Source organism: Amblyomma mixtum, chromosome 1, assembly GCF_055824585.1.
Source record: "Amblyomma mixtum isolate Tamu chromosome 1, ASM5582458v1, whole genome shotgun sequence".
NCBI classification, from domain to species: Eukaryota; Metazoa; Arthropoda; class Arachnida; order Ixodida; family Ixodidae; genus Amblyomma; species Amblyomma mixtum.
This window is the reverse complement of record NC_143012.1, coordinates 36,344,363-36,367,893: the sequence shown is the minus strand read 5'-3', so window position 1 is coordinate 36,367,893 and position 23,531 is coordinate 36,344,363. Positions and strand designations below refer to the sequence as shown.

Sequence of the window (23,531 nt, the reverse complement as noted above, 5' to 3'; positions counted from 1 at the left end):
CGTGCACTGACATCGCACAGTACACGCGCCTCTAGAATTTCTCCTCCAAAGAAATTCAACCGCCGCAGCCGGGATCGAACCCGCGTCTTTCGGGTCAGCAGCCGAGCACCATAACCACTGAGCCACCGCGGCGGCGGAACAAAATTCACGGGAACACCCAATTCCATTTTGTATTGACAATGAAGCAGCATTAGCATATGTTAGTCTTTACCGGAAGCGACAGTGTCGTCACTTTCCTCCAGCCAATTGGAATGCTCCCGCCAGATGACGTCACTTTTATCCGACCAACGGGCGAATTTTATGACCGACCCCGCATTTTGGCCCCATGGGGCTGTACTTGATTCGGAGTAACGGAGTAAAGGTAACTGAGAAGGATCGAGTTACTGAGTAGGAGTAACGGAGTAGGAATAGCGTAGTAGGAATAATGGAGTAGCTGTAACTGAGTAGGAGAATGAAACGGATAGCCGGTTCATTGCCATTGCGCAAACTGAATTTCTTCCGTCTCGAATTCCGGCTGATGGGCAAGCCAAGCAGCATCCTCATCTATATTCCCCACGGCGAGGGGAGACGAGCAGACGAGAGCAAATAGAATAGCCCCTGTCTTTCTCCGAAGCGTTCTCTAAAACGCAACACTCACTTGTCGCCCCTTTCGCGCGGCGCTTCGAACGTGAACAGAAAACCTTGTCTTCGAGACGGAGTTGAGTAAACTATTCCGCTACTTCGCATAACGAGCTCGTATGTGGCGCCATCTGGAGTGTGCAAGCGTAAAGCCAGTTGCGACACTGTAGTCCCGCGGACAAAAGCGAGCTGCGCCTACACTAACCTAACCTAACGGACGCGCACTTGTTTTCCTCGCTTCCCTCTTTACACTCCCTTGATTTCTTTAGTTGTCGTTCTCTCTCTCTCTCTCCCCCCCCCCCCCCCCCCCCACCCCGGTTCCTTTTTTTCTACCTCCGCCTGCTTTCCGCGCAATCCAACACAGTTTTCCCAGAATGCAAGCGTCGCGACGCCAAGTGCCGCTGCTGCTGCGACATTCCTAAACGCGCACTCTCGTTGACAACTCAATGTGCGCTTCCTCGTCGATGAAAGGGACGCAACGAGGGTAGAGAAGGAAAGAACGCCACACCGCTCGCGTTACCGAGGCCCGAAGCTAAAGCAGCACGCGCTTATGACCCAAGCACGAGTCTTCTAGAACCGTCCCTACACCAGGCAGGAGCAAACGAAAACAAGAAAACAAACACAGCAACAAAAGAATCGAGGGGAAAACGAGACACCACAATACAAAGCCAGCGAGTGTGCCACTCGGGCCTTCGTACGCGGCGGCGAAGATGCCACGTGCCCGGAGGGCACTCTCTTACGCGCGCACTTAACCCAATTTGCTACTTGCTGCTGCTTGAACACGCCGCACCGGGGAAGAGACGATGGGGGATGGGGGTGGAGAGGACGGGCTTACTAATTTCGGGATTCCTCCCCTCCCTGTTAACTGTTCGACCAGCGACCCCCCCCCCCCCCCCCCTCTCTACCGCCACCCCTCTCTTGGCCTCTCTCTCTCCACATCCACGGCGTTGTCGTCAAGGGCCCCAAGGCCACAACGCCGTCCAAACGAGTCCATGGCGGGCGACGCGATTCGCCCGAGACAATCGCAGTGCCCTCGTCGCGGGACCCCAATCGACGGCTAATAATAATAACGGCGCCGGCGAGTTGGCCACGGTCTCGATCCCCGCATCTCGTTCTCTCGCCTTGCTGTTAGAGCTACGAAGGAACCCTCGAGAAGCCCTAATGGGAGAAACACAGAACGGAAAAAGGGTCCTGAGCCGTATTGGCGCGCTGTCTCTGTCTGTCTTGGCGCTGCTTTGATTGAAGGCAGACAGAAGGCGTTGGCGACGGAACGCGTTTATCGGATTCCGAGAGTGCGGCTTTGTGCGCATGCTCTTGACGACACGAGCAGACCTTGCAAACCAGTCCGACACAGATAAGGGCCATCGGTTATCTTGCTTCGCATTACATGTCCAGCCCAAACCTATTTCTTTCTCTCGATTAGAACTATGATGTCACAAATCCGCGTTTGTGCCCTGACTAAATCCGCCCTCTTCCTGTCACTCAACGTTACACTCCTTTCCATAGGTCCCTGCACTCTCCTTAACTTAAGTTTCGTTAGCCTCCAAGTTCCTGCCCCATGGGTGAATGCACAATAGTGACGACTTTAATAACACTGCACAGCGCCAGTGGCAGCCAGAGATAAGCTAATCTGCCTAAAAAACTACGCGCAGTGCCGTCTTCTCATCCATTGACATATGACCCGCAGATGCTTAGCACGGAGCAATACCAGTTCCCACAAATCTAGAGACGGCGCAAAAAACAAAAACAAAATGCGAGGACACTTTGGCACAAAAGTGTTGAGAGGCGAAAGCCGAGGACACTATGCCGTGACGACTTCCGGTGGATGTGACGTCACATCGTTCCCGTGGCTATATCGACGTCCGCGCTGTTTCGACGCAATTTCGACATTTTTGCCTATAATTAATTAACTAATTAACCTACAGTCATCAAACTCAGCTTCCAGGTTTATTTTTTCCTCCTCTATGTGAAGCAACCATTCCTTTTCTTTTATCTCTCTTAGTTCCCGAGTTAAAGCGAGTTAAACGCTGCCAAAGGTGTGACACCCTCTGCTAACAGACGACAGTGTGAGCCATTAAAGGCTTGCGCCTTAAAAGTAAAACATTCAACACGCGAGAACATTAGGTACCAACCAGTTTCGAAAGCACCTCGCGCTGATTCGAAAGACTGACCCGCCTGCTTCGCACAGATATAATGCGTCCCACAAGAGCGCAGCTTGACGAGACAAGTCGGGCGCAACGGACAGCCGAGGGAGAAACCGGGCGCTCAGCGACCGCCGAGAAATAAAACCGCGAGGTCTCTCGCAGTAGTATAAGAGAGCGGTGCGCAACGACCGCGTCGATTGGCTTGATCGCGGCGGCGGCCTCGGCTCGCCGGAAAATTGCCGACGTCGGGCTGCTTGTGCCGTACTCGACGCGGCGGCGGGCGGGGGCCTGCTAGTCCGTCAAGGATTCCCGCTCCTCCCGCTCTTCTGGACCGGTGGCGCGAGAATGATAGTTGCGTGCACTGGCCTCAGCATGCAGCGCGGGCCACCATTCGTCGCTCTGCTATTCAACGCATGTTTGCTGCACTCTTCTAGCTGTCTTCTAGCGCACTCGCTTTTAAGGAAGTGCGATAGAGGGCAGCTTAGTCGCTTTTTACTCCCATATAGGCGTAATCGTGTTTAGAATGTGCGCACTAGCCAACACGTTAGAGAGGTTAGAGAGTGTTAGCAGAACGGAGGCGGGACGTACAGGGTGTTCCACTATTAAGGGAACAGTCACTTCAGTTCAGGTCAGTTCAGTTCACACACACACACAAACACACACACACACGCACACACACGAACTGTACAGCTATTTATGTACTGAAGCCCCTGTGCGTATTATCCGTCGAAAGGAAGAACTATGCCACAAATATTAATGAGAAAGTGGGCGTGCCACACATAGCTGCCGAGACATCTTCAGTTGAGCGTTCGTGTTGCCTTTAATGGTGAAGCTAGCTGCACTAGCAACGTCATACTTTAATGAAACGCAACATTAACGGGGAAATACACTTTCTTTGCAACCAGGGCGCACTGTCTTGATATTTAATGGCTCATTGCGTAATTCGCACGCCTAGAGCAAGGCTGCACAGGCTCCCCGATGCGTGCAAAACAAGGCAATGAGAATTAAGTTTTCTTTTCGGCGAAAGCGGCTTGGAACTCGTGGTATTCACGTATACGTAACCGAAAACTCCCCCCCATTAACTGCATCCTAAAAATAGCATTGTATACGCTGTTGGGCATGAGCAGTATGGGAACGTGTGGGTCGTGCAGTGGGCGCTTTCATCAGTGTGACGTGTGACAGTATTCAGGTGAAGACCTGGTTGAAGGGTACACCTAGGTGAAAGCGTTCAAGGCGTAAATGCCTTCACGGCAAAACACTTTATGGTTGAGGCCTTCAGTGTAAAGGCCTTCAGGTCAAAGGATGCTCTCGCATTCACAGCACGTAAGAACATTAAGTGCCCACCGTAACTAGCACCACAGCATGATATTGCGCGCTTAGCCATGCTAAACAGTGTGCTATTTTTTTTTTTTTTTCAAGTAGTTTTCCCCTCTGTGAAATTCTAGAGGCCCGCGTATTGTGCGATGTCAGCTAGTGCACGTTATTAAAGAACCCCAGGTGGTCGAAATTTCCGGAGCCCTTCACTACGACGTCCCTCATAGCATGAGTCGCTTTGGGACGTTAAACCCCATAAACCATAAACCGACTTCATCACTGCCTCTGCGGGTCCAAACAGAAGCAGACACAAACCTATGTTCTTCGGCACAGCCGAACTGTTCCCTTTAATATTGTTCAAGACTGTACATTCATGCACTCATCTCCCAGCCTTCTCTCGCATCGAGCTCACCCAGTTCTCGCAACGCTGAATGGATGTCGAACGAGTGTTCTTCGGCACAGCCGTACTGTTCCCTTTAATATTGTTCAAGACTGTACATTCACTCACTCATATCCCAGCTTTCTCTCGCGTTTAGCCCACACAGTTCTCGCAACGCTGAATGGAAGTCGAACGAAAAAAAAAAAAAAACAAGCCGGCGTTCGCTAAGTCAGGGTCGACCCCCCCCCCCCCCAATGCCGGAGTGTACTTCAAAGTCCACTTGGCCGGCCGGCCGGCCGCTCGGTGGCCTACATTCTACGCTCCCCGGCTTCGCTCGCTCGCCAGCGGGCCTTGCGGCTCCGCGGCGCGGCTTCACACGAGCGCGCCCATAATCGAATGTAAATTAAATACACGACCGCCGCCGCCGAAGCCGCCGGAGCGCGATGCGGTGTTCCCTGGGGCGTGGCTCGTCCGCGCGCGATCGAGATCACAGCAGAACAAACACGAATAAGGCTTCGGGAAACAAACTTTCTCACGACGAGCGCTTCCCGCCGGTGCCGGAAGAGGCGAAACGCGCCATCCGGTAGTGAGCCGCCTAATAAAAAGAGGACACGGTGGGTGCTACAGTGAAAGCAGAGATCGTCACCAAGGTGGCGCTGACAGCTCAGATTTGAGTAGGTTTATGATTGGTTCGGTCGAGAAGCTTGTACAGCGGGAGACGAGACGGACACAGAGAACAGCTCAGTCACGTTTTTTGTGAAGTGTGTGTTTAGTTTTGTGCTATAAGCTTCGCGATGCTAAGTATGCAATCTAAGTGAAAACTGCGAGAGAACGAGACAAGGTATACAGAGGAAAAGGCGCCTCAACGGCTGCACAATTTTAGTCTACGGTATATTGGGGCGGAAAAGGGGGGGGGGGGGGGTCCTCACGATACGATTAGCTGCCACGTGCACGATAGACAGGTGAGATGTACTGTGTTTCTCAGGAACAACGGCCGATTGTAGCGGCCTGTTTCCACACTCGACTATTGGAAAACCGTATGGTCAGTCAGAATTGTCCGTAGAGTCAAGATAGCGTACACATTGACAGTCGCCACGTAGGCAGGGCTAGCAAATTTCACATAGCCGGATTTGCACAAACGGTTACGTATACAGGAACATATACGAAAAAAGTCCGCGGCATCGTTAACGGGGTCAATAAGTGGCTCGCAACTTGTCGCTCTGAAATAGTGCGCGTTTCGTTCATTAGCATGTCCGCTACGCGTACACTGTAAACATACCCTGTAAAACACTCCACTGTAACGCACTCCGCATACGCTGTAGAACACAGAACACTCCGAAAGTACCTCTTCAAACAGAGGAGTACACGATACACCCCTATCCTGAGGAGTAGCTAACCACCTTTTCAAGTGTGCGCTACGCGACGAGCCATGTACGCCTATCTGGGTGTTTTTCTGTTTACAGTGTAGGCTGTCGACGCGTCCTAGACCTAAACATAGTAAAAAGGGATTCACTTGTCCTTTAGCGCACTCCCTTTTATAAAAGAAAGTGAACTAGAGGATAGCTTCCGCCCTTTTCACTCCCATATTCGCGTATTCGTGTGTAGAGTGCGTACGGAATGACGCGCAAATCGCGTCTATTGCGAGACCCCGTTTTCTATTGCTGCCCGGCTGAATGGCTGCGTCAGCCGACTTGCGAATGGAGACGCGACGTCTGAAGGACTCTACGTCCGGCGGCTTCCAGCGGGTGACGAAACCCGGACGGCGCAAGGTCTTACGCCTATAGCCTGTCGCCTCTATGCGGAACAGACGGAGCGCACTACACGCGGCTTACTCTCACCCGACGACGGCTGTCGTGTGTGCGGCAACGCCAATAAAGTAGGAATGCGGTAGGAGAAAAAAAGAAAAGAATAAAGAACCGGAGTAGTTGCTTGCGTAAGCGACTGGCGCAGTTCTCCCCGTAAACCGTTTTTTCCCTCTGTCGGGACGTTGCGGAAACCATCCGTACGGTCTTCCTTGGAAGGCAACGTCTGTCAACTCTATCTGCGACTCGCGCTCAGTAAACTTACATCGAGCTTAGACGGAGGAACAGGAGAAATACGGAGGTCCGAATGTTGCGCAAAACGCAAAACCCTGTCTCGCTAAAAAACCTCGCTGGCGTTGTGGAATCTCTGAAGCTAAAAGCGTTTGTCAGACGACAAGGAGGTGCTGTGTTTTGCCGTCGCCTGGAGTGTCTGAATGCCGCGTAAAGAAGGAATCGCTGAGGAGGAATACATTCGCGGACGACTGTCTACCGACTTTCCGTGCCTACGCAATACCAGCTGCAAGGGTGAGCCGGTGACTTCTTGAGATCTGCGTATGGGTCTCGGGGCTAGGTACAGAACAGCATACTTGTCGAAAACGCTCTCACCTCGTGCTCAGTGGCTTTCTTTGCTGCATATAGCCACCCAGTGTGCTCGATTTTAGAAGTACAAAAAAAAAAAAAAGAAAGCAGACGTAAAACAGATCCTCCTTCAGCTCTTGACTCATTTTGTAGAAGCCCAGTTACGTTGAAGAGAGCGCGTAAGCAATCAGCTCCTCCGCTCCGACTCGGAGGCAACAAAAAAAAAAAAAGAAAGAATATGAAAGAAAGCTGGCAATAAAGTGCACCGCGGGTGTCGTCTGCGCGCGGCTTTCGACGAACGGGCGCGGAGGAAGCAAGCGCCGTTGCAGAAAAGAAGACAGAAAGAAAGAAGACGCGATCGCCGGGGAAAAAAATAATAAAAACCGCAACACGAGCGGACGGCCCGAGTGGGTTTTTAAAAGGACAAGTAGTATGCACAAGGGGGGGGGGGGGGGGGGGGACCACGCAGGACGAGAACGATGTAAAGAAAGAGAGACAGAAAAATAGGGGAAGGAAAGAGAAAGAGAAGGCAGGACGGAGGAGCTGGAGCCGGAAGCAAGAAAGCGGTGTGCGGCTCGGTACGGTATATACGGCCGACGCAAAAAAACGGCTCCCCCGCGGGCCCTCCTCGCGCGAACGCAGCAGCCAGGCCGCGAGCCCGCGTGGGAACTATTTGGCGCCGAGCAGAGCAGCAGCGTTTGTCACCGGCGCGACAGGGACCGAGCGAGCGAGGAGACAGCGACCAGCTCGACACGGGGCCCGCTGCCCCGCATCGACTCGACTGCTCGGACACGCTCGAGCGCGTGTAGCCATCTGCGATGCGTCAAAGAAAGCTTTTTCTTTCATACTCCCTCTCTCTATCTGCGACAGGGCGATAGACAGAAGAGAAAGAAAGAAAGCTTTCTTTTTCAGAAACAGACCATCATCTAGCGTCGGGCGTAGAGGAGCGGCGATAGATTCTTCGAAAGCGGAGGCGAATGCGTTTCGTTTCGCAGTGCATCTGCGACGTGTCACGTGGTTACTTTGTGACGTGTGCGCACTGACACAAAGCGCGGGTGCGGGCGGGCTCGTCAAGAGTTGATAGTCGGCAGGACGCCTTGTCTCAGCCCAGCTGCTGACTGATGGTCGGTGACGCCACATTAATCCGCTAGACGGCGCCAGGATGTCACGGATGAGAGAAAGAGAGAAGGTGGAAGAAAATAAGAGAAAAAAAAAAGAGAAACGCATAAACAAGCAGGGAAGATAACTGAGCTGCAGTCGGGTTGGGTATACCCAGCGTGGTGGAAAGGCAAACTAATGAAGGTCTAGAGAAAACCCAGAAAGAGCGATATATATACCACCGTGCACGAGGATACGCGTAAAAGACCATAAATGCCGCGAACAGTCAATAAAATAAAACGAAAAACAACTAGGCCCACAGAAATGAATCGAGATGGCTTAAAAAACGCCTACGTGCCCTGTGGTCTAAGAAACTGAGGGCGTATATGAATAGCGTCATCTGGGGAAGCGTGACGCGAAATTACACTCCCTCAGTTCAAAGTTGTCAGTCAAAGTTGTCAGTCTGCGCTTCTAAAAGTGTCGTGAATGTGCCTCCCTTGTGTCCTAACCCTTTCGCGCAGTTAAATCTTTATTTCAGTGCGCTCTGCTGCGCATCTGCCATCCACAGTTTCTGTAAACTGCGTAAACAGGACGCGGTGAAAATGAAGGTGCTTCAGCACCTACCGAGCTGAGGCAACTGTGTGACGCGATGCGAATCAAAGCTGAGTGCGCATACATGTTCTCATTTGGCCGCTTCGCTACCTCTCACCGCGGCCACCAATCGAACCTTCGCGGCCGTTATCTGCAGCCGAAAGCCTCAGACAGATCAGCCACCGCTGCTCCCAACAACTTAACCTTGACGAAAAAAAAAAAAAAGGTTTCATTTACTTTTCGTGCAGAACAGCACCTACAGGTTGCAAGTCGGTTATCAACGCCTACTCGGACAAAAGCCCTCAAAGCTTTCAAGAAGAATCCCGTTCTCGTAATCGAGTTAGGGGTACAGACTGTGAGTCACATCGATCATGATAAATGGCGCTGTCGCGTGACGGAGTATAAGAAAAAGACCTGTTCGCGGGTGGTCCGGTGGAGAGTCACTGCAACGGCACGCGGGACAAATGTTTGTTCCTGTCCGAGTCGATATATCTGTTCGGAGGCGACAGACATGGCGTACCTCGCCTCGTCATTTTAAGGCAGCGGCAGCACTCAGCATGGAGACGACGCCACGCCACATTACCTGAGCCCACTCTGAGCTGAGGAACCGTGCATGCCAGCTGTAGACGACAGGATGTTTTAAGGCGAAAGCTTTTAATGGCTCATACTGTCGTCCGTCCTTTACCAAAGCGAGTCACACGCGTTTAACTCGGGAACCAAAAAAATATAGAAGAAAACCAATGGTTGCTTCAGATAGAGGAGGAAAAAATGAACCTAGAAGCCAAGTTTGATGACTCTAGAATTATTAGTTAATTAATTATAGGTAAAAAATGTCGAAATAGCGCGGATGTCGATATAGCCACGGGAACGGTGTGACGTCACTTCCACCGGAAGTCGTCACGGCATAGTGAAAATTGTCACAGAATGGTAAGAAAAACGTCGGATTCGTGCCAAATTAGATGTAAAAATGGGTAATTAAGCGCAATTAACACTTAAGATCCGCGAAAGTTGTATAATTTGGGTATCGATAAAGTCACGGGAACGGTGTGACGTCACTTCCACCGGAAGTCGTCCCGCATAGTGTCCTCGGCTTTCGCCTCTCAACACTTTAGTTGCCAAAGTGCCCTCGCAATTTTTATACAGGAGGCAGGTGAATTGGTGAAATGGCGTCGCGACACTGTATAGGTCATAATGAAAAAAATCCAAGAATGTTATCTTATAAGCTACCGGAGTAACTTCTACGCACAGTGGGATGTTAAGGAGTGTGGTAGTTTGTTTTAAGCACGAAATGCCTTTTAGACCCCGCTATCGGCGCGCCCCGGAGAGAGCGGAGGGAGAACACGGAGGCGAACCTAAACGAAATTTGGCGAAACTTTCAGTTCACTCCCTAAAGTGTCTACATGCTGCGCGGCCGCCGCAGCAGCGCATGCGTCGGCAACAGCGTTTCTATAAAATGTGATATGCCGCTTACTGCGCATGCGCGGGCAGCGCAGCTCATCGCAGCGTCAGACTGAAAACATTGGCGCGTCGGAACAACGTTAGCCCAAGCCATTGATGCGGAAAAAGCTACACCCTTCATTCCTTCTTTCTTTCCTTCCGTCCTTTTCTTTCCTTCCTTCCCTTCCGTCCTTTCTTTCTCTCTTTCTTTCTTTCCTTTCTTCGTTTCTCTCTTTCTTTCCTTCTATCCTTCCTTCCCCATTTCCTCCTCCTCCTCTTTCTTTCCCTCTTCCTTCCTTTCTTTCCTTCTGTCTCTATCTCTCCCATAAAAACAATTTAGGAAACGAAGAACAGACGCGTCGCAGTACGCACAGTCGCTCTAAAAATGCCGCCCCTGTAATTTCGCAGCGCTCAAGATTAGGCGCTCTATACCGACTACTACGTACCAAGAATACAGCTGTCACTACTTCGCTTGAGACGGCGGCATCATTCAGCCTCCCATTCGGTTTACGCAGCAAAACTTGTAACTCGAACACCCGGCAGTTTCGCACACTAAACTGAACCACGTAAACAGGTGCTACTCAACTAACGTTAACCGCACCTTTTTTTTTGTTACTTGGACGCGCGGTAGCTTTCTCGCTGTCGAAGCGTGTAGAAGATTACACACACTCTTACTGTTTCTTTTTCGCCGCTGATTTCAGCGCAGGCTCCTGGAAACAAAGGCTGACAGCCGGGGCAGGTTTCAGTTTAACACCTCGCCGCTCGCGCCTACAAGCAGAAAGCTACAAGCTGCTCTTTACCTAGAAGACACGAAACCAGCGAAGCGCATGCTTCCCACAACTGTATGCAGAAAAGAAAGATACATAAAAAAAAAACGGAACAAACGATAAGCATCACCGAACCAGGGAGCTACTAGCAACATCCTCCTTTCCCACGATGTCTGGGACCGCGTAGTGTGATTCACATACCAAGAGAAGAAGAGAGTCATAAAACAAAACAACAACAAAAAACAAGTACAAAAATGGCTGGCGTACAAGAAGGCAATCTCGACGAACACGGGACGGAGGACACACACACACCCGGCGGCGCTCTTCTCATGTATGTGTTCGAGCATAAGCAGAGAAAGCGGGAAAGACGGACGAAAAAGGAAAAAAAAAAAAGGAAACTACGAAAGAAGAACAGACGAAGTGTCACGCCCCCTGCCGGAGCTGCCGCCCACCGCTGTTCGACGAGGAGCAAGAACAATGCGCAGTTTAGAGCGCTCCGTCGACGCTTCACAGGTGGCGCCCGAGGCACAAACTGCTTCCCCCTTCTATGCAGCTCCGCTTTCCTCACATCCGGTCGACGAACGACAGCCGGGGAACAGGTAATTTGGACGCGACACAGCAGCTTTTCCTCGCCTCGCGTCAAGAGAAGATACCGAAGGCGAGCTTGACGCGAGGCGAACGCTTACAGCGGTCGAGGGAAGCTGGAACAATTTGGGCGTCTTTTCGAAGCGCGCCTCTTCTGATGTGTTCCTCCCATACCGTCTCCAAAGGGATGGGAACGGATAGAAAAGGAGAGGACTTTTGCTTTTCACAGCGAATGCCGAATTTCTAAAGAAAGTAAAGAGGGCGCTACTGCTCCTAATGGCCCGTGCTCTCCGTCTGTGCCCACCTTCTCACGCGTCTTTGTTTCGTCTTCCAGCGTTTGCGTTCCATTTGCGCTAAGCGTGGCGCCTCAATGGTGGCACCAGTCACCACGAGATCGGAGCACTGAGCTTACATCACAAGTAGGGGTGTGCGAATATCAAAATTTTCGAATACGAATCGAATACTTGATTCCGAATATCGAATCGAATATCGAATAATCAAGGACAGACGCATTTAACCACTACAAAACATTTATTTGACCACCCAAGAACATCACAGTTCAACTATCGATGATTAAATGAACACAAAAGGTGTGTGTGGCTGCACAAAAAGTATCAAGGTGTCGAACATTATTCTTAGAAGAGTGGAAATATCCGAGAGGACGGCTAGTACACAGCATTCATTAAGGCTAGCTTTCCATCAGCACAAAAGCGCGTTGCTGGGATGAACATAAAAGGTTGTCGTAAAAGAAAACCAGCTGCTTCACATGGTCAGGCAGAAGTAGTTCCCTTCTAGCTGAAACGACTCCTTCAGCCACAGAAAATGTCCTCTCACTTGGTACTGACCTGGCACGTATTGCGAGGTACTTCGTGCCCTCTCTCTCTCTGACCATAGCAGCTTCGCAGGTATAGCCACAAAAAGCTCACCAGCGCAGTCAGCTACGGCTTGGCCCTTGGAGGAAGGAAAAATTTTCCTTCCTCGAAGAAAAAATTCGAAGGAAAAATTTTCCTTCGTCCATGCGCATTGCTCTGGGCGCCGCCGTGTTGTTATGTCTCTGTCGATAGGGCTTGCGGACCGAAATGAACGCCGGTGCTCACAATGAATATTCGGCCAGATACGAATATTCGCGCCGGGTCGAATATTCGAAAGAACACGAATACTTGTATTTCGAATCGAACGCGAATACTAAAAATATAATATTCGAAATATATTCGAAAATTTCGAATATTCGCACACCCCTAATCACAAGCCTTCTCCCTCTCTTTGCTCATTTTTTTTTATTTTGCTCGGTATGTTGAGTGCTGCCTCAAGGCATAAAAGGGAACAGGTTAGCGGAGTGAATGAAGTGCAACTAAAGGCTGAAATGGGGTCCTTGAGCTTTGTTGTTAGCCGGTTAACATCGGGGGGTGTTCTTGAAAACTGCTCCAGAAAACTCTCCAAGTCTGCGGCACCTTGCACCAACACGGCACACCCATTACTTCGACAATGGTTGCTTACGTCACCGGATTACGCATCCAGATGAAATTAAGAGCCGGTCTGACTTCGGCGTTCAAGTAGGTGGCCTACTTCAAGGCAGAACCGTGCACTTACCTCCAGTGCATAACACACGTGCATTTGTAACTGCATTGCAAGCGCCTGAACCACAGAGCAAGTGCCTATGACACTATAGTGACTATGGAACTATGGTGACTATGGAACATAGTGACTATGGAACTATAGTAGCACTATAGAAGACGAGCACAGCGCTGTGTTTCTCTTCCTTCCCGTTCTTCTCCCTTTCTGTGGCCTAGTGCCTTTGTACTGAATACTATTAACTTTATTCCAGAACAGTGGAAGTGCCTGTAGAACTACAATGCAAGTGCCTGAGGCAGAGCGCAAGATCCTCTGACACTACATTGCGCGCGAGTTCAAGTACCAGCAGCACAGATCAAGTGCTTCCGGCGCGGAGCGCAGTACTCTACCGCCACCTGCCGTCACGTGATATAGGTGAGGTTGGGCCGCAAGGGGTCACGTAGGCCTCGAAGTTAGCCTTCTCGCGAGGTGGCAGTATCAGTATCGCTATCCCTCCTTCGCCCCGCAGGCTGGTGAACAGTCCAAGATTTCAGCACCCTTCGTTTCTTGCTCAGGTAAGCAGCGTCCACATCGCAAGAAGGACCCAGAGCAGTCCGCTACCACCGCCACAAAAAAACGCAGCGACAACAAACAACAACAGCAGGACCAGCAGTGGGAGGTGGGGGGGGGGGGGGGGGGGGGAGAAGTGGTCGGCGTTCCCTCAGACCAAATTCGCTTCCGCGCGCAAGGCACGGCCGCCGCCGAGAAAACACGTCCGCCGCGTTTCGTGGCCCCCGTTGTTTCGCCCACCGCGCGCGGCCTGGGAACCGGTTTCCACACCCCTCCTACCGTGGACGCCGGCCATCGTTAGGGGCAGCAACGCCCTGCTCCCGCCGCTGCTAGCTCCTGCTGGTGTGTGTGTGTGTGTGGGGGGGGGGGGGGGGGGGTCCGATCGCGCGCGCATGGCGGCGGCGGCCCAGGAACTCGCGGTCTTCGTTGCGGAACTCGAGGGCGTCCAGCTGCTGTAGTGCAGTAAGCGCGCCAGCAGAGAGCTGGCTAGCCTCTAGCACTGTGAACCCGCGATCTCCTCCGATACGTGGGAGTCGGCGCGGTTAAGAGCTTGCGATTATCAAGGCCTCGTTGAGTAGAACCTAAGCGAAGTCTGCTTTTCTGGTTCTTTCAAATAACGAAGTGCCACTGCAAAATTTCATTTCATTTTTGTTTTTCATAGTTTTCTGTGAACAGAAAGCTAAAGGATCGGGGACAAAAGGTACTGTGTACCTTTGGTTTATGGGGTTTAACGTCCCAAAGCGACTCAGGTTATGAGGGATGCCGTAGTGAAGGGCTCCGGAAATTTCGACCACCTGGGGTTCTTTAACGTGCACTGACATCGCACAGTACACGGGCCTCTAGAATTTCTCCGCCAAAGAAATTCTAGCCGCCGCGGCCGGGATCGAACCCGCGTCTTTCGGGACAGCAGCCGAGCACCATAACCGCTGAGCCACCGCGGCGGCTACTGTGTACCTGACTAGGTCCCTAAACCCTTACTTTGTACGGAAACAGTGCAATTTTCGGAACAAAAATTACAAACTTCGAACTTAGGGAATTCAGAACTGAGCAACTACAAATACAGCACTAAATGAACATTAAGTACAGATTTAATAAAGGAGCATACAACTAACATGTAATGCTTCAAGCAAAACAGTAATAGAACTAATCAACAAAGCAGACATAATTCACCATGTAAAACAACACACACAGGTCTTGTACGAAAAGGGATCATGCATTCATAAATTCAAAACTAACGAAGCGGCACCTGCAGAATAACGACGCGCCTGTGCTGACACTGTGCAATACGCGGCGAAGTTTAGAGAGCTCGCCCTGCATTCAACGCCGTGCTTCCAACACAAGACTGAAAGCTGTTGAACTAACTGGTCGGCAAACAGCGTATTCATTTATTTGTTCGTCAGTGAATGGTGAAGCATCCCTACATGTTTCCACTAGCGCCATCTAGAGAACACGACAAGGCGCACTGTCACGAAGACCCGTCCAGAAACCATCAATGAGTGCTTGCTCCTGCGCGGTTGAAGTCCGCGATTTATTAAAGACTTGTGCTTAGACTACGAGTACTACAAGCCTCACAGAACCTTCCGACTAAGAATTTCTGCAGAACAACTAAGATAGCCTGCTGGCTAAGTGGAATATCTAAAATAAAGACGACAAACAGGGCTCGGGCGGTTCATTCCCACCAGGAGCTCGCTGTGTTCAGGGAACGCATTCGAGAAATACGGCAGGAAGCTGATTTCGAATAGCCTCATATGCATTTTTATGCGTTGAACTCAGGGCAATAGATGAAACGAGCTCCGGCATTCCGGACGGACGAAGCCATTGATTTCTTTTGCCACTAGTGTAGCAGGGCGCCCCTCATTTATGTGCAGGGAGGGACCCCGAGGTAAGCTGATCTCGAAATGACGACTTCCACACTCCTCCTAGAAATCTCAGCTTTTCTCCGCGTTTGGACACCAGAGCGAAATCATTGGTCCGTCCAGATTTTTTTTTTGTTCTCATTTTTGACCTCTTCGTCGAACGAAGCCCCAAAATCCAGAAATCCTAAGCAAGATGAACGCTATGAAACGTCTTCGGTGAACGGCCGCCTTCGTGCCTCAAAAGCAGCAGCTGACCGCGCAGAAAACGTGAGAAGGCCGGACACTCGACACCGGTAGCTGGTCGCCGCAAATCCCAAGCAAAAACAACTCCCAGGGTCACCGCTCAAGCGCGGCGAAGAGATATGCCACTGATTACATAAACCAGAGCGGCGCGTTGGAAAGACTTGACAGGCCGAAAACAGCATCGGGTCGTCTTGTGTCAAGGTCGGTGGCAATAGCGGCCCCAGCGAATGAGAAAAAGTTCAGTGGAACACGTGACCGACGCCTTTTTCAAGATAGGAAAACAAGGATGTAAATGCACTAAATGCCTCTCTTCTTCATACCCAGAACCCCACAACAAGTGGAACTAAAGTTGTCTATCGACTGGCACCCTTCCTTCGCCACATCGGCGACCTCCACTTCAAATACGGCATTTCAAAAGCGAGCGGGCTTGCGTCTGTATTCGTGGCACAGTCCCTGTAGCCCACATTCGGGTATCCCTCCCACATCTGTTTGTGTGAAAATTATTTGTTAGCAATTTTTTTCAGCGAAGAATATTCTCGAACTTGACCCTTACCGACGGAACCCGAACCACGACTCGACTAGCCAAAGACGCCGGCTGCAGCGAATGCTTTCACCAGAATGAAATCGCGAAAAGCACAAACCGCATAAGAAACGTGTTCTCGTGCCGACAGGCTACTTTCATCGAGGTCTACGTTATAGCTGTGCTCAAGGGCTTTCAACCACCGGGGGAATCTGCGTACTTTTTAAGATGCACATAAAGTCCCCTAGGGTTCTGCTAACACTAAACATCACAACTTCGTCCATCTGACATTTAACAATGACCTTGGGAGGCAGGAAAAAGAGTAGTGTGGGTTGGAGAACAACCGCGAGTTACTCATAGTCAAATCAATCAATCAATAAGAGGAAATAAAATGCGCGGGGCACGAATGCGGAGAACTTAGAACTATGCCCCCTTGGGGCAAAGGAGATGTTTAAAACGGAGCAGTACACGACAGAGTGAGGCAGGCGGGTGAGGTTAGGGAGTTTTCGAGGACAGGGCGGCCACAACTGGCTCAAAATAAGGAGATCAGTGGGGGAAACATGTGCAGCGGAGATATGAGGACTGATGATGATGATGACACAACACACACTACCAAATGTATCATCATCATTACTGCGGTAAGAAAGCGAAGACTGCAGGGAGCTCTTCAAGGCTCGTGTTACGAATAAATTCTCAAGCTGAAGTTTCCCCTTGATTGTTTCGTTTTCTTCACGCGTCGTCCTGGATAAGTCTCGGCCTTGTAAGAGGGCGCTGCGGGCGGATCTAACGCCACCGAAGAAGGCATAACAATGCAACGAAAGGGAGAGTGCCTCTACTGCGAGGGGGAGAGAGATCGACGGGCAAAATCCAAGCGGCCTGAGGACACGCTGTACCTGAAGCGAACACGTGCAACGCACACTCGAATTCGTACTCAATAGATTCCCGCCTTTTTCTTTTTTTTTTCGCTGCCTTATCTACACAGCCGGCGGTCTTACGTGCAGGCAGATGCGCAAAGGGCAGCTGTCACGAGATGAGGAGCAAAACCTTGACTACAGATAATCGGTAAGGCAGACAACGGAAGCCTCACAAAGATTTGCCGCTCCTATAGTAGGTCGCCTTACGCAGCAACCGTACAGGAAAGGGGGCGGGCGATCTTGCACTGAGAAACGCGAAGCCTGTCCAGATTAGAGACCCTCGACATGAAAGCGTAATCGCACCGGAGAGATTCCCACATCCTCAAGAACCGAATGGACGCAGAAAGCACTGGACGAGCTCAACAGCGCTTCTATAGACGGTGCAGGTACTTTATGAATAAAAAAAAATCTAGCAAGTAAGAATAGCAAGAAACTCATTTTTTCATCATCCTCACCCGCCGCGGTGGCTCAGTGGTAAGGCGCTCGCCTACCGAGCCGGAGTACCCGGGTTCGAACCCGACCGCGGCGGCCGCGTTTCGATGGAGGCGAAACGCAAGAGGCGCCCGTGTGCTGTGCGATGTCAGTGCACGTTAAAGATCCCCAGGTGGTCGAAATGATTCCGGAGACCTCCACTACGGCACCTCTTTCTCTCTTTCACTACTACCTTCCTCCATTGCCTTACGGCGCGGTTTAGGTGTCCGCCCAGATATGTGAGACAGATACTGCGCAATTTCCTTTTCTCAAAAACCAAATTATTTCATCATCCTTCTTGACCAAGCAGGATAACAATCCATACGAGGTCAACTTCAGAACGTTTCCTAACGAAGCCGTTTACCACGGGAAAAGTACCGTACTACACACAGCTACTAGAGCAAAACGAAAGTCGCTTACAAATCCAACTGTCTTCCTACCGTGCGTTCCTTAGATAAGCGAGCGGCTCCCACCGCTCACTCTAAAATTCCCGGAGCATTGTGTTTCGCGGTTGCAGCAGTGCTATAACCTTGCGCTCGGTTTTCCATTGCGCAACAACCCAATACACGGACTCAGAGCCTCAAAACTCGCATTCGCAACGCGTTCTTCGGACGCCGCTGTCTTCCCACTGAAAGAAACCTAGCCACGAATGAGAGAGAAAGAAAGATAGAGAGAGAGAGGGCAAGAAAAGTTAGTCGGGAGAGGGCAGAAACAAAGGGGCGACTCGGACCGACCGGCCCCGCCGAAGGAGCAGCAGCAGCAGCAGCAGCAACAGGCTCCTACGCCGCAAGCGGCCGCTCCACACCGCCCGCTAATCTGCACAGCCGGTCACGATAAACTTTGCCGCGGTGGCCCACGGTAGTGGCGGCGGCTCGCACAAAGTTTCGCCGCCGGTTTCGACCGGGGGGCGGGCGCGAAAGAGAGTGAGGAGGAAGTAAAAAGAGAGAAAGGAGGTAAAGAAAGGGGGAAGGAGCCAAGATCGCGGGACCGCTTTCGGCCGCGCGGCGGCTTTGGGCCCGTCCGCATTGTTTATCGCGCAAGCCGCGCTGGACAGCCGAGACAATGAGCGCGCCTTGATGACGGCGACGCGCGGTGAAGGAGGCCCGTCCTTACGTATGCAGGCATCCGGCCGCCGCCGCTATGCTTGGGTCAGCGCTCCCTGTCAGCGACGCCGCTGGTGCGGTGACGCGACCCCTCCCCTGCTTCTTCACCTCGGGGGTGCGCGGCTCAGCGGGGGAAGCCGCGTGTACTGCGGAAGAAAGTTGAGACGACGCCCCCACCGCCCTCGTCGCAAACGTGCTCCCGTGGAAAAAGCCGCGACGCACGCAACGGCCTTTCCGAGGGCGCTAGGACCGCTTTGATGTAGCGCTGGGGTCGTTACGTGCAGGAAACTTTGAGGAAAGTAAAGGTGCTGTAAGTTTCGCGCTCTACGTGGGCACCTGAAAAGCGCGGAGAGCAAGGAAGATAGATAAGGCACTGCTAAACGCCTTGTATTGTACTATGTATTGTAAGGTGGTAGACGGAAGTCGTATATGGTACAGATTTGACATTTGCGTTCAGTAGAGCATCACCAGCAGTCTTTTTTTTTTTTTTTGCAAGGGCCAACAAAACAAACTCGATTTTTCAGGAATCGTAGCAGTAAACGTTTTTGAACCCCGCTGTACGTGAGTGAGCTCTTTGCGTGAAAGCTTCTCTGAGACAAGAAGTCGGCTCAACCTGTGTCAACTACAGCCCGTATGGAGGCCAGGGAAGAGGCTCTGGAAAATACAGGTGGCTCCAACACAAAAGGGAACACGTTATCCGCATTCAACCTATTATCTTGGGGCAAGTATGACTAGAAAACACTTTCTTTCGATTGTTATGTATAGTATTTTTACTCATGGATGATGGATGCCCATGAGACGTTTTCAACTTCAGTGTAGAAGTAACAACATAACGGATTGTTTGCGCGCAAACTGAGTGTCCTATTTAACATTGAAGCTACCTGCATCTTCAGCAACCACGGCGTCGGCAATATGCATGCAACACAGAAAAAGGAAATAAAAATACAGCTTCTGGATTTTACGTCTATAAAGCAACGAAGGGCGGTTAAGCAAACTGCTCCAAACAAGCGAGGCGCTATAGACTTCTTATAGACTCTAATGCCTCCCTACAGATATTTGCTTTCTTTATTCATAGTCTATAGACAAAAGCCTATTAAAAGTGTATCACCATAAATTTATCGACTGTATACAGAATTTGTATTGCCTATAGAGTGCTCTCTAGGATTTGTCTATACAGTTTATAGAGAGAAGTCTATGGACAGTCAAATTTTTTTTTTTTTTTTGTACGGGATCGAATTTGCAGGCAAGCACAATAGAAGTGGGGAATATAGGAGGCGCCGGTCCAGCGCTCAGAGTATCGCCTCGCATGGGAACTCAGCTGGCCACCGCGGACGTTTCCCAATCTGATGCCAGCGCGCGCGCGGGTACCGATAAAGGACGTCGGGATCCTTATCGCCGGCCGCCGTCAAGTAGCGGCGCTATCGGCGGCTCACCGCAAAGCACTCGGTCGCAAAGCAGCTGGAAGACCGGGAGAACTCTCGCCGTGTCGGAACAAGAAATGCTGACAAACAGACGCTTTCGCGTCGAGTGCGCTCTGCACTTGACGCATTGGGCTTGGGTCCGAGCCACCTTAAACAACGTGGTAGACATCTGAAAGTTCCGCTCTTGGCGGCTACTATCACTTTGCTGAGCCGCGGCCTCAAAGGCCGCCATTTTGAAAGATGCTACCGGACTGAGTCACCCTTGAAAGTTGTGCCGTGCACCTGCAGTCCATTCGTCTCCTTGCAAAAACCACGCGGTCGGCCTTTCGTTGTGAAGTACGACACCTTTTACCGGTATAAAAGTCCCTCGTGAGCGAGAATAGTTTGCGGGAAGTATAGGAGGCAAGACTTTTTAAAAACTCTTTGGACAATGAGAAAAGTTTCTTTTCAGAATAAGTGTCTTCGTCGCTGCACCTGCCTCAATGAATCAATGCAGATTTTTTCCCTACAAGCAACTTGCAGTCGCCTAAAAGCGATATAACTGCATACTGGGACTTTGTCCGAACTAAAAGGCATCGTTGTATTGCTCTTGTATTACCGCGGGGTTGAAACTAGTAAAGGTAAAAATCACATAGGAGTTCAAAATGCGAACGCAAGTACTACTCTTTCGATAGCACTCTGGGCCAGATGTCTCAGACATGGCTCACAGTACTAGGAAGGACGTCTTTTGCCTCAATTGAGGACGAAAAATGAACAAAGAAACACTGAAGCACCTCAAAGAGCGCAGCGCGCTTATCGCCTGAATGATACTGTTATTAAAAGGTCGCGAGCAACTTTGCTAACAAGGCTATAGCGTTCAAGTTAGATATATCGGCATGGCCAGGAAGTCGGGTATAAATTTCGGCCAACGTCGGAGTTTTAATGCAGAGCCCATTCGATTTCCCGAGCCGATTGCAGATATCGCGGCTTATTCCACTTACTCCTCTTGCGATGCGGTCTCTTCATTGTGCAAGCGATCTGCTCCTAGTTTTCTTTGCACCTGACAGTCTGCCTTTCGCATCTCTTACCTTACGCTCGACCAACAGGAACTGCAGATTTATTTGTTACGCAAAAAAGTGAAACACGTGGGTGTTTCGCACCGGCGCCATTCTGACAGGCTAGCAAATGTTTACTTACAAACAGAAGTCACAAATATTGCGCAGCACCATCAAACTACGCAGGGAAACGAGCGGCGCGGTAGTGTGGCATTATCATTTTGCACTTTTCCCGTGCCAAAACATCCGACGAATACCTCAGAACGCATGAAATTGCGCAAATGCCCAGAAGTGCTACAAGCCGCAAACGCGAAGTGTTCTTTTGCGATGAAGTGGTTGTCTAGGGCACCCTAGACAATTTCTTTGTGCATGACTAGTGGTTCACGTCGTATGCCTCAAATAGCTATGAAAGGGTCCGGTAAGCAGTTAAAAACATCGCGAGCTCGCGCTTGACCACGCCGTTCAAGCGCTCTAAACACATCACTGCAGCGCGGTGCGTTTTTCAAGCGAAGAAAGATTCGGCGCTACCCTCTCATTTCGCTCTCTCCGTTCAGTCTTTGCAGACGAGGGGAGAGGGACGCTGACAGACACGCGCGAAGCCCGCGTAGACCGAGAAACACGGCACGCCACAGAACCCGGAGCGTGACTCACGGCCCAAGCACTCGCGACGGATTGGAACGCCGAGCTGACGGCGAGACGGGAACAGACGCCGCACAGATGTGTGAGGAGCGCATCCCCAGCGTGTGCGGGGTTCCAAAACAGTGCCAGTTGGCAGATAATTCCGCGCCTCCCGAGATGAAGCTAGCACGGCGGGCGAAACTTCTTGGCACCCCGAAAACAAGACGAAAGAACCGTAGAACCGGTGGTGATGAGTAGTACGCGGCGCTGTAGAAGCTGCAGTCATACAAACACAGTGCGAGTGGATTAATTAAACGAAACGCGTTGCATAAACTACGCGCCTCGTGCCAATGTTCACACTAACGGCTGCTAAGTTTACGAAAACCATGCACGGTCTCGCATTCGGTGATGAATTCCACATTGCAGAACGCCAATGTTGTTGAATACCTATGACGTCCACGATCGTTGAATTAAACCAAGAGAACGACACAAACACACACATAAACACACAGAAAAGAATCTCACCAGGTATGCAAGAAGCATCTAAGGTTGAACCAGTCGTTGTTATCCCAGAGCCGCACACTTGTGACAGAAAGAAGCCCGTGACCGCCGATCAAATCCTGGTCACACTTGCGTCCCGGCGAATCGGTTGCAACGGAAACCGGCCGATAAACTCTCAGTCGAGTTTCACTGTCATGCTGGTCGATTCAAAGACGCGCAGCGATCAGCGGCTATCGTCACGCACCGCAAATGCCCGCAGGTGGCCGGCTACCTGTTGTGCGTGTCCCACCTTTCTCCGCTGGGCGAATTCACCGGAGGCGTGCGTATAAACAGTAGCAACGCGATCCCCTCCTCGTTTAAAAAGCCGAAGATCGCGTCACTGATCACGCACCCACTGTCACACACTCGCAGCACGATTCCAACAAGAGACGACGGTCAACTAAGCCCTCTGGCGTGAGGCACTGGACGAGGGTCCTGAACAGGCGTGCTTCGGAAACAACGCAACGCGCTTCGCTCCACAGGTCAGGCGAACCGACAGCGCTCCCCACTCGAAGAACCCGCGCTCCACGGAGTACAAACGGCCGGCGAAGCACGGCCGAGAGCAGCGTCTGATCCGAACACGGCGCGCGCGAAGCGACCGCGAGAGGCGCCATCGCTCCGGCCGCTACCTCCTCTCCCGAACGGCGCGCACTCTCCGCCAATGGGAGGGCGAGATTGAAAAAGACGCTCCGCACTCGCCGATCCGATTGGAGGAGGGGGTGCCCTTTCTCTCGCTCCGCATCCCGGAGCCGCACGCTATGGCGAGCGAAGCAACAGAAGGCAAGCGGGCACGCCAGAAGAAGAAGCACCGCGGGCAGCGTCTGGTTCTGCCTCGCCTGTCTACCGGGGGCACGGCTTGCTTTGCCTTCGCTTTTATTTTTGCTGCCCTAGCCGATACCCAGGGCGAGAAAGTGGTCCCCCTTCGCCTGGAGCTCCCAGCGCTCCCGTTCATGCGCTTGCTTCGCGATCTGTTCTCTTGTTTGGCTTCGCGCGCGAAGACCCCGCCGCCTGATTTCCCCGGACCGCGTCGTCTCGAAGTGGCAGAAAACACTATGGCGTCGTCCAGGTTAATCAAGCAGACATGCGTCTCCCGTCCTGCCCTCCCTCCCTGCCTCGCGCGCTGCGGTCTCCGAGCTCCCTGGCCGGTCTTTTTGGGGCCGGCCACTCGGGTCCGGAAATGAAAACGTGTTGCTCCGGTAGCCGCCGAGGTTTCTGCACACGCCGGGAGTCATATCGCGGCGCCCGTCGTCGGCTCGCTAGTCGTCGATCCTCGTTTTGGAGCCCGTCATCTCCCGTCGCTGTGACAGCAGAGCGGGCACGCTTTTCGGGGTGTTGGGTGGGGGGCTAATAATGCGAGCGGGGAAAGCCCCGTCTGG

At 51.6% G+C, this 23,531-nt stretch overlaps 1 protein-coding gene across 1 annotated transcript in view; it reads right to left on the bottom strand.

Annotated features, from left to right (window-relative positions):
* Positions 1-22,712, bottom strand: part of LOC149366024 (latrophilin Cirl-like) — a 201,171-nt gene extending 178,459 nt beyond the window's left edge. The window contains exon 1 of the mRNA XM_089547633.1: positions 22,141-22,712. The gene's annotated coding sequence lies outside the window, so the exon portion shown is untranslated. The remainder of the gene's footprint in view (positions 1-22,140) is intronic.
* Between the last annotated feature and the right edge of the window lie 819 nt (positions 22,713-23,531).